The 11,391-nt window shown below is 36.0% G+C and overlaps 1 non-coding gene across 1 annotated transcript; it reads left to right on the plus strand.

Annotated features, from left to right (window-relative positions):
* The first annotated feature begins 270 nt into the window (after window positions 1-270).
* Window positions 271-377, plus strand: LOC139031943 (U6 spliceosomal RNA). The gene has a single exon (XR_011484492.1). It is a non-coding gene; the product is annotated as a U6 spliceosomal RNA (small nuclear RNA).
* The last annotated feature ends 11,014 nt before the right edge of the window (window positions 378-11,391 follow it).

Consider the following 11,391-nt stretch of genomic DNA (forward strand, 5'->3'; position numbering starts at 1 on the left):
GGGTGAGTTGTAAAAAGGAAGCAAATTTAGGTAGTGTGAGGAAGATATGTCTGTGCTACCTAAGAGTGAAACAGGCTGTTTCAGTTCAAAAACAAAACGAAGTGAAACAAAACAAATTACTATCTGTTGGAAAGGTACTATCATTGGTTCAGAAACTGGAATGGATGACCCACAGAATTATTTCCAACTCTGTTATATTGCATGCAAATTATTCTAGCTGCCACATCTATAGAATAAGGACAACTTTGGTTCTCTAATTACTAAATTTTAGTGCTCACTTCGGCAGCACATATACTAAAAATGGAATGATACAGAGAAGATTAGCATGGCCCCTGCACAAGGATGACATGCAAATTCATGAAGCATTCCATATTTTTCAAATAACACACAAAGGGATTCCCATAAGGATAACAGCTGATTTATCAATAGAACTCTTCAGGCCAGAAGGGAATGGCAGGACATACTTAAAGTAATGAAAGAGAATAACCTACAGCCCAGATTACTGTACCCAGCAAGGATCTCATTCAGATATGAAGGAGAATTCAAAAGCTTTACAGACAAGCAAAAGCTGAGAGAATTCAGTACCACCAAACCAGCTCTTCAACAAATACTAAAGGATCTTCTCTAGACAGGAAACACAGAAAGGTTGTAAAACATGAACCCAAAACAACAAAGTAAATGGCAACAGGACCATACCTATCAATAATTACCTTAAATGTAAATAGGTTGAATGCCCCAACCAAAAGACAAAGACTGGCTGAATGGATACAAAAACAAGACCCTTATATATGCTGTCTACAAGAAACCCACCTCAAAACAAGGGACACATACAGACTGAAAGTGAAGGGCTGGAAAAAAAATATTTCACACAAATGGAGCCCAAAAGAAAGCAGGAGTCACAATACTCATATCAGATAAAATAGACTTTCAAATAAAGGCTGTGAAAAAGAGACAAAGAAGGACACTACATAATGATCAAAGGATCAATCCAAGAAGAAGATATAACAATTATAAATATATATGCACCCAACATAGGAGCACCACAATATGTAAGGCAAATTCTAACGAGTATGAAAGGGGAAATTAACAGTAATACAGTAATAGTGGGAGACTTTAATACCCCACTCACACCTATGGATAGATCAACTAAACAGCAAATTAACAAGGAAATACAAACTTTAAGTGACACAATGAACCAGCTAGACCTAATTGATATCTATAGGACATTTCACCCCAAAACAATGAATTCCAACCTTTTCTCAAGTGCACACGGAACCTTCTCCAGAATAGATCACATTCTGGGCCATAAATCTAGCCTTGGTAAATTCAAAAAAATTGAAATCATTCCAGTCATCTTTTTTGACCACAGTGCAGTAAGACTAGATCTCAATTGCAGGAAAAAAAAAACTATTAAAAATTCAAACATATGGAGGCTAAATAACACGTTTCTGCATAACCAATAAATCATAGAAGAAATCAAAAAAGAAATCAAAGTATGCATAGAAATGAATGAAAATGAAAACACAACAACCCCAAACCTATGGGACACTGTAAAAGCAGTGCTAAGGGGGAGGTTTATAGCATTAGAGGCTTACCTCAAGAAACAAGAAAAAAGTCAAATAAATAACCGAGCTCTATACCTAAAGCAACTAGAAAAGGAAGAAATGAAGAACGCCAGGGTTAGTAGAAGGAAAGAAATCTTAAAAATTAGCGGAGAAATAAATGCAAAAGAAACAAAAGAGACCATAGCAAAAATCAACAAAGCTAAAAGCTGGTTTTTTTGAAAAGATAAATAAAATTGACAAACTGTTAGCCAGACTCATTAAGAAACAAAGGGATAAGAACCAAATCAACAAAATTAGAAATGAAAATGGAGAGATTACAACAGACAACACAGAAATAGAAAGGATCATAAGAGATTACTACCAGCAGCTCTATGCCAATAAAATGGACAATTTGGAAGAAATGGAAAAAATCTTAGAAAAGTATAACTTTCCAAAACTGAACCAGGAAGAAATAGAAGATCTTAACAGACCCATCACAAGCACAGAAATTGAAGCTGTAATCAGAAATCTTCCAGCAAACAAAAGCCCAGGACCAGATGGTTTCACAGCTGAATTCTACCAAAAATTTAGAGAAGAGCTAACACCTAGCTTACTCAAACTCTTCCAGAAAATTGCAGAAGAAGGTAAACTTCCAAACTCATTCCCTGATTCCAAAGCCAGACAAAGATGCCACAAAAAAGAAAACTACAGGCCAATATCACTGATGAACATAGATGCAAAAATCCTTAACAAAATTCTAAGAAACAGAATCCAACAGCATATTAAAACAATCATACATCATAACCAAGTGGACTTTATGCCAGGAATGCAAGGATTCTTTAATATCTGCAAATCAATCAATGTAATACACCACATTAACCAATTGAAAGATAAAAACCATATGATTATCTCAATAGATGCAGAAAAAGCCTTTGACAAAATTCAACATCCATTTATGATTAAAACTCTCCAGAAAGCAGGAATAGAAGGAACATACCTCAACATAATAAAAGCTATATATGACAAACCCTCAGCAAACATTATTCTCAATGGTGAAAAACTGAAAGCATTTCCCCTAAATCAGGAACAAGACAAGGGTGCCCACTCTCACCACTACTACTCAACATAGTTTTGGCCACAGCAATGAGAGTAGAAAAAGAAATAAAAGGAATCCAGATAGGAAAAGAAGTGAAACTCTCACTGTTTGCAGATGACATGATCCTCTACATAGAAAACCCTAAAGACTCTACCAGAAAATTACTAGAGCTAATCAATGAATATAGTAAAGTGGCAGGATATAAAATTAACACACAGAAATCCCTTGCATTCCTATACAGTAACAATGAAAAAAACAGAAAGAGAAATTAAGGAAACAATACCATTCACCATTGCAACAAAAAGAATAAAATACTTAGGAGTATATCTACCTAAAGAAACAAAAGACCTATACATAGAAAACTATAAAACACTGATGAAAGAAATCAAAGAGGACACAAATAGATGGAGAAATGTACCTGTTGTGTATTGGAAGAATCAATATAGTGAAAATGAGTATACAACCCAAAGCAATCTATAGATTCAATGCAATCCCTATCAAGCTACCAATGGTATTCTTCACAGAACTAGACCAAATAATTTCATAATTTGTATTGAAATATATTTTAAAAAAAAACCCTCAAATAGCCAAAGCAATCTTGAGAAAGAAGAACGGAACTGGAGGAATCAACCTGCTTGACTTCAGGCTCTACTACAAAGCCACAGTCCGCAAGACAGTATGGTACTGGCACAAAGACAGAAATGTAGATCAATGGAACAAAATAGAAAGCCCAGAGATAAACCCACACACCTATGGACACCTTATCTTCGACAAAAGAGGCAAGAATAAACAATGGAAAAAAGACAACCTCTTTAACAAGTGGTTCTGGGAAAACTGGTCAACCCTTTGTAAGAGAATGAAACTCGAACACTTTCTAACACCATGCACAAAAATCAACTCAAAATGGATTAAAGATCTAAATGTAAGACCAGAAACTATTAAACTCCTTGAGGAGAACATAGGCAAAACACTCTCTGACATAAATCACAGCAAGATCCTCTATGACCCACATCCCAGAATATTAGAAACAAAAGCAAAAATAAACAAATGGGACCTAATGAAACTTAAAAGCTTTTGCACAACAAAGGAAACTATATGCAAGGTGAAAAGACAGCCTTCAGAATGGGAGAAAATAATAGCAAATGAAGAAACAGACAAAAGATTAATCTAAAAAATATACAAGCAACTCCTGCAGCTCAATTCCAGAAAAATAAATGACCCAATAAAAAAATGGGCCAAAGAACTAAACAGACATTTCTCCAAAGAAGACATACAGATTGCTAACAAACACATGAAAAGATGTTCAACATCACTCATTATCAGAGAAATGCAAATCAAAACCTCAATGAGGTACCGTTACACGCCAGTCAGAATGGCTGCTATTCAAAAGTCTACAAGCAATAAATGCTGGAGAGGGTGTGGAGAAAAGGGAACCCTTTTACACTGTTGGTGGGAATGCAAACTAGTACAGCCACTATGGAGAACAGTGTGGAGATTCCTTAAAACACTGGAAATAGAACTGCCATATGACCCAGCAATCCCACTTCTGGGCATACATACCAAGGAAACCAGATCTGAAAGAGACACGTGTACCCCAATGTCTATCGTAGCACTGTTTATAATAGCCAGGACATGGAAGCAACCTAGATGCCCATCAGCAGATGAATGGATAAGGAAGCTGTGGTACATATACACTATGGAATATTACTCAGCCATTAAAAAGAATTTATTTGAATCAGTTCTAATGAGATGGATGAAACTGGAGCCCATTATACAGAGTGAAGTAAGCCAGAAAGATAAAGACCATTGCAGTATACTAACGCATATATATGGAATTTAGAAAGATGGTAATGATAACCCTATATGCAAAACAGAAAGAGATACAGATGTACAGAACAGGCTTTTGGACTCTGTGGGAGAAGGCAAGGATGGGATGTTCTGAGAGAACAGCATTGAAACAAGTATACTATCAAGGGTGAAACAGATCACCAGCCTAAGTTGGATGAATGAGGCAAGTGCTCAGGGCTGGTGCCCTGGGAAGACCCAGAGGGATGGGGTGGAGAGGGAGGTGGGAGGGGGGATCAGGATGGGGAACACATGTAAATCCATGGCTGATTCATGTCAATGTATGGCAAAAACCACTACAATATTGTAAAGTAATTACCCTCCAATCTATAAAAATTAATGGAAAAATTAATAATAATAATTACTAAATTCTAAATTTCTCTACTAATGAACATTAAGATTGACATTATCTTAAAATTTTTAAATCAGAAGCAGTTGATTTTATGTTGATGTTACATCATACTACAGGCTGAAATCCAGTGAATTGCTGAACTTGCCAATCTTTCCTTCTGTGGATCTTTAAGAAACAGAATCAGAAATATCTAACACTACATGAATGATGATGAATGTACAGTATTATAAATTATTTGTCCCTAGAGAATAGAAATTGATTTCCCCAAACTAAGGGTATCTGATGCTTCCTGTTGCAATAGTAAATTGAAGACATGTGATACACCACAAAACTGTATTTTATAGGCTACCAAATTCAAAAAAAGAAGTATATTATGTGTGTATATATATGTGTGTGTGTGTTCATTATTGAAGGGTCACAGTTTAATTTCTTAAACAGAAGAGAAAATGATGAGCCATATTTCTTTGAAGCATGCCTACTTGACTGAATGGAACTTGATAAATTTTGACTGAATTTTAGTCTATTTTCAAGTTTGCTTGAGCATTTTTAATTTATTAAATGTAATACCATAAAAATAGTTACTTTCATATAATGCTGACAGGACCATAAATTGGTACAAACTTTCCAAAGGGCAGTTTGATAATATATTTCAAAAGTCTTAAGTATTTGACAACGCACGGCCACCTTTTAAGATTAATCGTGAGAAAAAATCATGAATATGGGCAAGGATGTAGATACAAGGCTATTCATTGCAGCAAAGCCTAAAGACTGAAAAATAGAAACAATTTACATATCTAAAATTAAAGGTTTATTCTTCCATAAAATGAGATGGAATATAATCAATCAATTTATTGTAGATTGAGGTTTAATAACATGGACTATTATTTATAATAATTATAAATACACATATGTTACAAAGCAAAATTTATAGTTCTAACTAATTTTTATTAAAGAATAATTAAACACAGTGTTAACAGTGATTATTTCTATGTGTAAATTTTACTTAAAGATTTCATATTGTCTTATTTTGCTAATTTTTAAAAAATGTTCAATGTATAATGTGACTTAATAATGAGAAAGTATTTCTAACAACAACATAGTAAGTTAATTTTTTATCTGTTAGCTAACAATTGCTTACTACTATACCTGAAATTTAATGAATACAAAAATAAATTCCAAAGAATCATTGTGTGATACTTGTGGTCTATAAAAATGTGAGCTTACCAAGACCTGAGTTAAACAAAAGCAGAGTTGACCACTTGTATTAAGTAAACAACCAAAAGGGGTTAATTTAAAATAGTAAAACTGATTACCTTTTAAACTTTTTCTTACTTTCTAACTTGCAGTATGTCTGATAGTTTTATTTATTATAAAATAGATATCAACAACTACATATTAATACACACACATGCATATACTATGTTGATTGTGTCAGGAAAAAATGTTGACAACTAAATATAAAACATGAAATAAAACAAATTAGCAAAAGCATGGCATAAAGACAAATTAGCAAACATTGCAAGGTTATAATAAAATTTATAATTTTCTGGATCTTGAAAACTGTTTGCCACTCATCAAGTAAAGACATACTCCTTCATATAAAGATAATTCTGGTTCATTCACATCACTATTTTATCTTCCCAAGATAAACTAAAAATAAAAAAGTATTGAAAATAACTCATGTCTAAATTCATTAATGGTGATTGCAGCCATGAAATTAAAAGACACCTACTCCTTGGAAGGAAAGTTATGACCAACCTAGACAGCATATTAAAAAGCAGAGACATTACTTTGCCAACAAGGGTCCATCTAGTCAAGGCTATAGTTTTTCCAATGGTCATGTATGGATGTGAGATTTGGACTGTGAAGAAAGCTGAGCACTGAAGAATTGATGCTTTTGAACTGTGGTGTTGGAGAAGACTCTTGAGTGTCCCTTGGACTGCAAGAAGATCCAACCAGTCCATCCTAAAGATCAGTCCTGGGTGTTCATTGGAAGGACTGACGCTGAAGCTGAAACTCCGATACTTTGGCCACCTCATGTGAAGAGTTAACTTATTGGAAAAGACCCTGATGTGGGAGGGATTGCAGGCAGGAGGAGAAGGGGACGACAGAGGATAAGATGGCTGGATGGCATCACCGACTCAATAGACATGAGTTTGAGCAAACTCGGGTAGTTGGTGATGGACAGGGAGGCCCGGCATGCTGCGATTCATGGGGTCACAAAGAGTTGGACACGACTGAGTGACTGAACAGAACTGAACTGAAATCCATTAGATGTCTTTATATAACTTTCCAATACAACGGATTATTCAGGGAGCCCTAATTTCTTTCTTGCAAAAATGCCTTGGAAAGTCAAGTTATGCAGTGTGAGCCAAGTCTATTCACATATGGCACCATTTTGTAAAGATAATTAAGCCAGGTAGATTCTCTTATACAAAAACAGCTACTATGTATTTCCTTCAAAAGGGTGCATTTGTGCAACCACTGGAACATGGGATTTCTATTATATTTAATGAAATGTACTGAAATCAGTGAAGGAATCAAACACCTTCACCCCTGATTTCTTTTAGAGACTTTTGTAAATAAGTAAGGGCTTCCCAGATGGCTCAGTGGTAAAGAATCCACCTCAAAGCAGGTCCAGTCTCTGGGTTGGGAAGATTCCCCTGGAGGAGGGCATGGCAACCTATTCTAGTATTCTTGCCAGGAGAAGCCCATGGACAGAAGAGACTGGCGGGCTACAGTCCATAGCACTGCAAAGAGCTGGACACAACTGAAGTGACTTAGCACACACGCATGTATGCAAATAAAACTATATGTCATTTTTGGACTGAGTGAGATTTAGCCATATGTATTTCCAGAAGGAAAAAAGAGCTCAAAACAGTCTTGTGATTTCAGATGCAAAAATACAAATTATTATACAATAAATAGAAAAGCATTTCTTTAACATTTTCCCATGAGGATATAATCAGAAGGAAAAATACTTTAATAAAGGGAAAAAACACTTGACAAAGTCAAGTGTGTAAAATGAGATTATGTTAAAATGCATCATTATCATGCAACCATTTAACATCAAGTGTGTTATTGAAGTTGAATCATTGAATGGGAAAATATTATGAAAAGCACTCAATGCAAATAGAGAGAAGTCATTTTAAAATATTTATGAGCTGCTCTTCATAAAATTTTGTTCAATACATTAAATAAGAAAATTTTATGCCAAGAAGAGTTTGTATTTTAGGAAATATTTCTATTATTCTTCAATATAAAATATATACTTAGATTGCCATAGATGAGAAATCCTTTGCATACCAACTAGTTACTAAGCTCTAAAAATATTCCTGTTGCCATTTAAAAAAAAAAAAAAAAGTAAAGCATTGCACTTGATTCTGCTAATATATTATATTATTTTAAATCATCTGGTTGTCATAGAATTAGAAAACATAGTAGGATAGATGGTTTAGAAATAACTCATTTCATTTTCCGGAATTTAAGGTAAAGAATTTCTCCCATTCATGTAGATTCTAGTTGAATATCTGCATCTAAAGAGAAAATTTTTTTAAATGAATATTTTATGGAGAATCATCACATTTTTTTTCAAAGCAGATGATGAATGAGTCCCGTTCTTACTCATAAACATGTCTTTAAGATTTCCTTTCTTACACCTTTTCTTAATACCTATTTTGAAACAGATAGTCTTTTAGTTAACATCTCAAACAGAACTCTTAGTGGTCCCTCTTTTCCTCAACCTAGTCCTCATATTGGAGAAGGCAATGGCAGCCCACTCCAGTACTCTTGCCTGGAAAATCCCATGGACAGAGGAGCCTGGTAGGCTGCAGTCCATGGGGTCACTAGGAGTCGGACAGGACTGAGCGACTTCACTTTCACTTTTCACTTTCACACACTGGAGAAGGAAATGGCAACCCACTCCAGTGTTCTTGCCTGGAGAATCCCAGGGACGGCGGAGCCTGGTGATCTGCCGTCTATGGGGTTGCACAAGGTCGGACACAACTGAAGTGACTTAGCAGCAGCAGCAGTAGTCCTCATATCAGCAAATCTTATATTCACCCAGGTGCTCCCCCAAACCAAGAAATGATCCTTTGTTTCTCTTTTCTTCAAGTCCCCCTCCCTCAGCAGCTGATCTGCCAAATGCATTTTTCATGACTCACTTCTCTCCATCTGTATGTACTACCCTTGTTTAGATTATTTGTATCACTGATCCAAACTATTAGCTAGTCTTTTCATCACAGGCCTCCTGACGGGTCTCCCTCTTCTCTGAACTCCAGTCTACACTCCAGTAGCTAAAATCATCTTACTTATGATATCTATTAGGACATGGCGTTTACCTAAAATGCTCAGATATTTTATGCTGGATTAGGAAATAAAACAAACAAAGCAACAAAAATCCCTTAAAATCTCTAAGAGGGTCTTTTCAGACTCCATGGACTGTAGCTCCTCCTCCAGGCTCCTCCGTCCATGGGATACTCCAGGCAAGGATACTGGAATGGGTTGCCAGTTCCATCTTTCAGGGATCTTCCCGACCCAGAGATCGAACCCGACTCTCCCGCATTGTGGGCAGATGCTTTACTGTCTGAGCTACCAGGGTAACCCATTAACAGCTAGCTTCTCCTAACTTCTTTAAAGAAAAAAGTCGGAGAGTCAGACATGACCGAGCAACTGAACAACAAACTTCTTTACTGCCAGCAGGGACCACTTACCTGTTCTCTGTACTCCAAAGCTCAAACATGTCGACCTATTTGCTTCAGGGTCTTTGGTCTCACTGCTGCCTTCCCCCTCTTTCAGACATCGTGGCTCCCTCTGGTCATTCACATCTCAAGTCAAATGTCACTTTCTCAGGGACCTTCTCTGCTCCTCTTGCAGTAAATTTCCAACCTCCAACCGAGTTACTCCATAACAGCATCCCATTTTATTTCAACGATTCTGTGAAACTTAAAACTTAAGTTTTAAGAAACTTAAAAAAGTATATTTCATGGCTCACTTGATTAGGGCTTCATTTCCTGTTTTAGAACTTTAGCTTTATTTACTGTTGTTCCTTTAGAACTATACTCAGACAAAATAAGTGTTTGATGAGATATGTAGCTGAATAAGGTAATTAACCCCATGAAAGAAAACATCAATTTTTAAATGAGAGATGTAAGATTTCTTCTTTTATAAAGCTTATCACGTACTTAATGAATTAGTTTGAAACATTAAAGTCATCTTATAAAATTTATTTTTGCATATTTTGAAGCTTTATCTTTTCAAACTTGTGTGGGTTACTTTTTTTCTTTTGGACTTGAAATCTTCAGTAGATACAGCAGTATATTTTCATTTTCATGCGTCTTTTTACTTTAATTTTCTTATTAATCTTTCATAGTGTACTCTTTATTGCTTTGTCAATTAAACCATTCTTGTCATTATGTATACCTGCATATTTACATTATAGTGCATGTACATGCTGGCACTTCCCAATCAAACATTGCTTCTCTAGTTGCCAGCATTATAAGTCACAGACCTAACCTCTACTATATGAGAGAATTTTGTTTTGTTTTGTTTTTTGACAGTTTATATTAATTTCTTCACAATTTCTACAAAACATGAAATTACAATTATTTAATTATCCCATTTGAAATCACCATGACTGAAGATCAAAATCAAAATAGCTGCTAACTATTATACACCCAAAGGACTCTCAAGAGTCTTCTCCAACACCACAGTTCAAAAGCATCAATTTTTCGGCACTCAGCTTTCTTCACAGTCCAACTCTCACATTCATACATGACCACTGGAAAAACCATAGCCTTGACCAGACAGACCTTTGTTGGCAAAGTAATGTCTCTGCTTTTTAATATGCTATCTAGATTGGTCATCACTTTCCTTCCAAGGAGTAAGTGTTTTTTAATTTCATGGCTGCAGTCACCATCTGCAGTGATTTTGGAGCCCCCAAAAATAAAGTCTGACACTGTTTCCACTGTCTCCCCATCTATTTCCCATGAGGTAATGGGGCCAGATGCCATGATCTTAGTTTTCTGAATGTTAAGCTTTAAGCTAACTTTTTCCCTCTCCTCTTTCACTTTCATCAGGAGACTTTTTAGTTTCTCTTCACTCTCTGCCATAAAGGTGGTGTCATCTGCATATCTGAGGTTATTTATATTTCTCCTGGCAATCTTGATTTCAGCTTGTGCTTCTTCCAGCCCAGTGTTTCTCATGATGTACTCTGCATATAAGTTAGATAAGCAGGGTGACAATATACAACCTTGACATACTCCTTTTCCTATTTGGAACCAGTCTGTTGTTCCATGTCCAGTTCTAACTGTTGCATCCTGACCTGCATACAGGTTTTCAACCAGTCCATCCTAAAGGAGGTCAATCCTGCATGCTCATTGGAAGGACTGATGCTGAAGCTGAAACTCCAATACTTTGGCCACCTCATGTGAAGAGTTGACTCATTGGAAAAGACCCTGATGCTGGGAGGGATTGAAGGCAGGAGGAGAAGGGGATGACAGAGGATGAGATGGCTGGATGACATCACGGACTTGATGGGCATGAGTCTGAGAAAC

Source organism: Odocoileus virginianus, chromosome 28 (assembly GCF_023699985.2).
Source record: "Odocoileus virginianus isolate 20LAN1187 ecotype Illinois chromosome 28, Ovbor_1.2, whole genome shotgun sequence".
Lineage (NCBI taxonomy): Eukaryota > Metazoa > Chordata > Mammalia > Artiodactyla > Cervidae > Odocoileus > Odocoileus virginianus.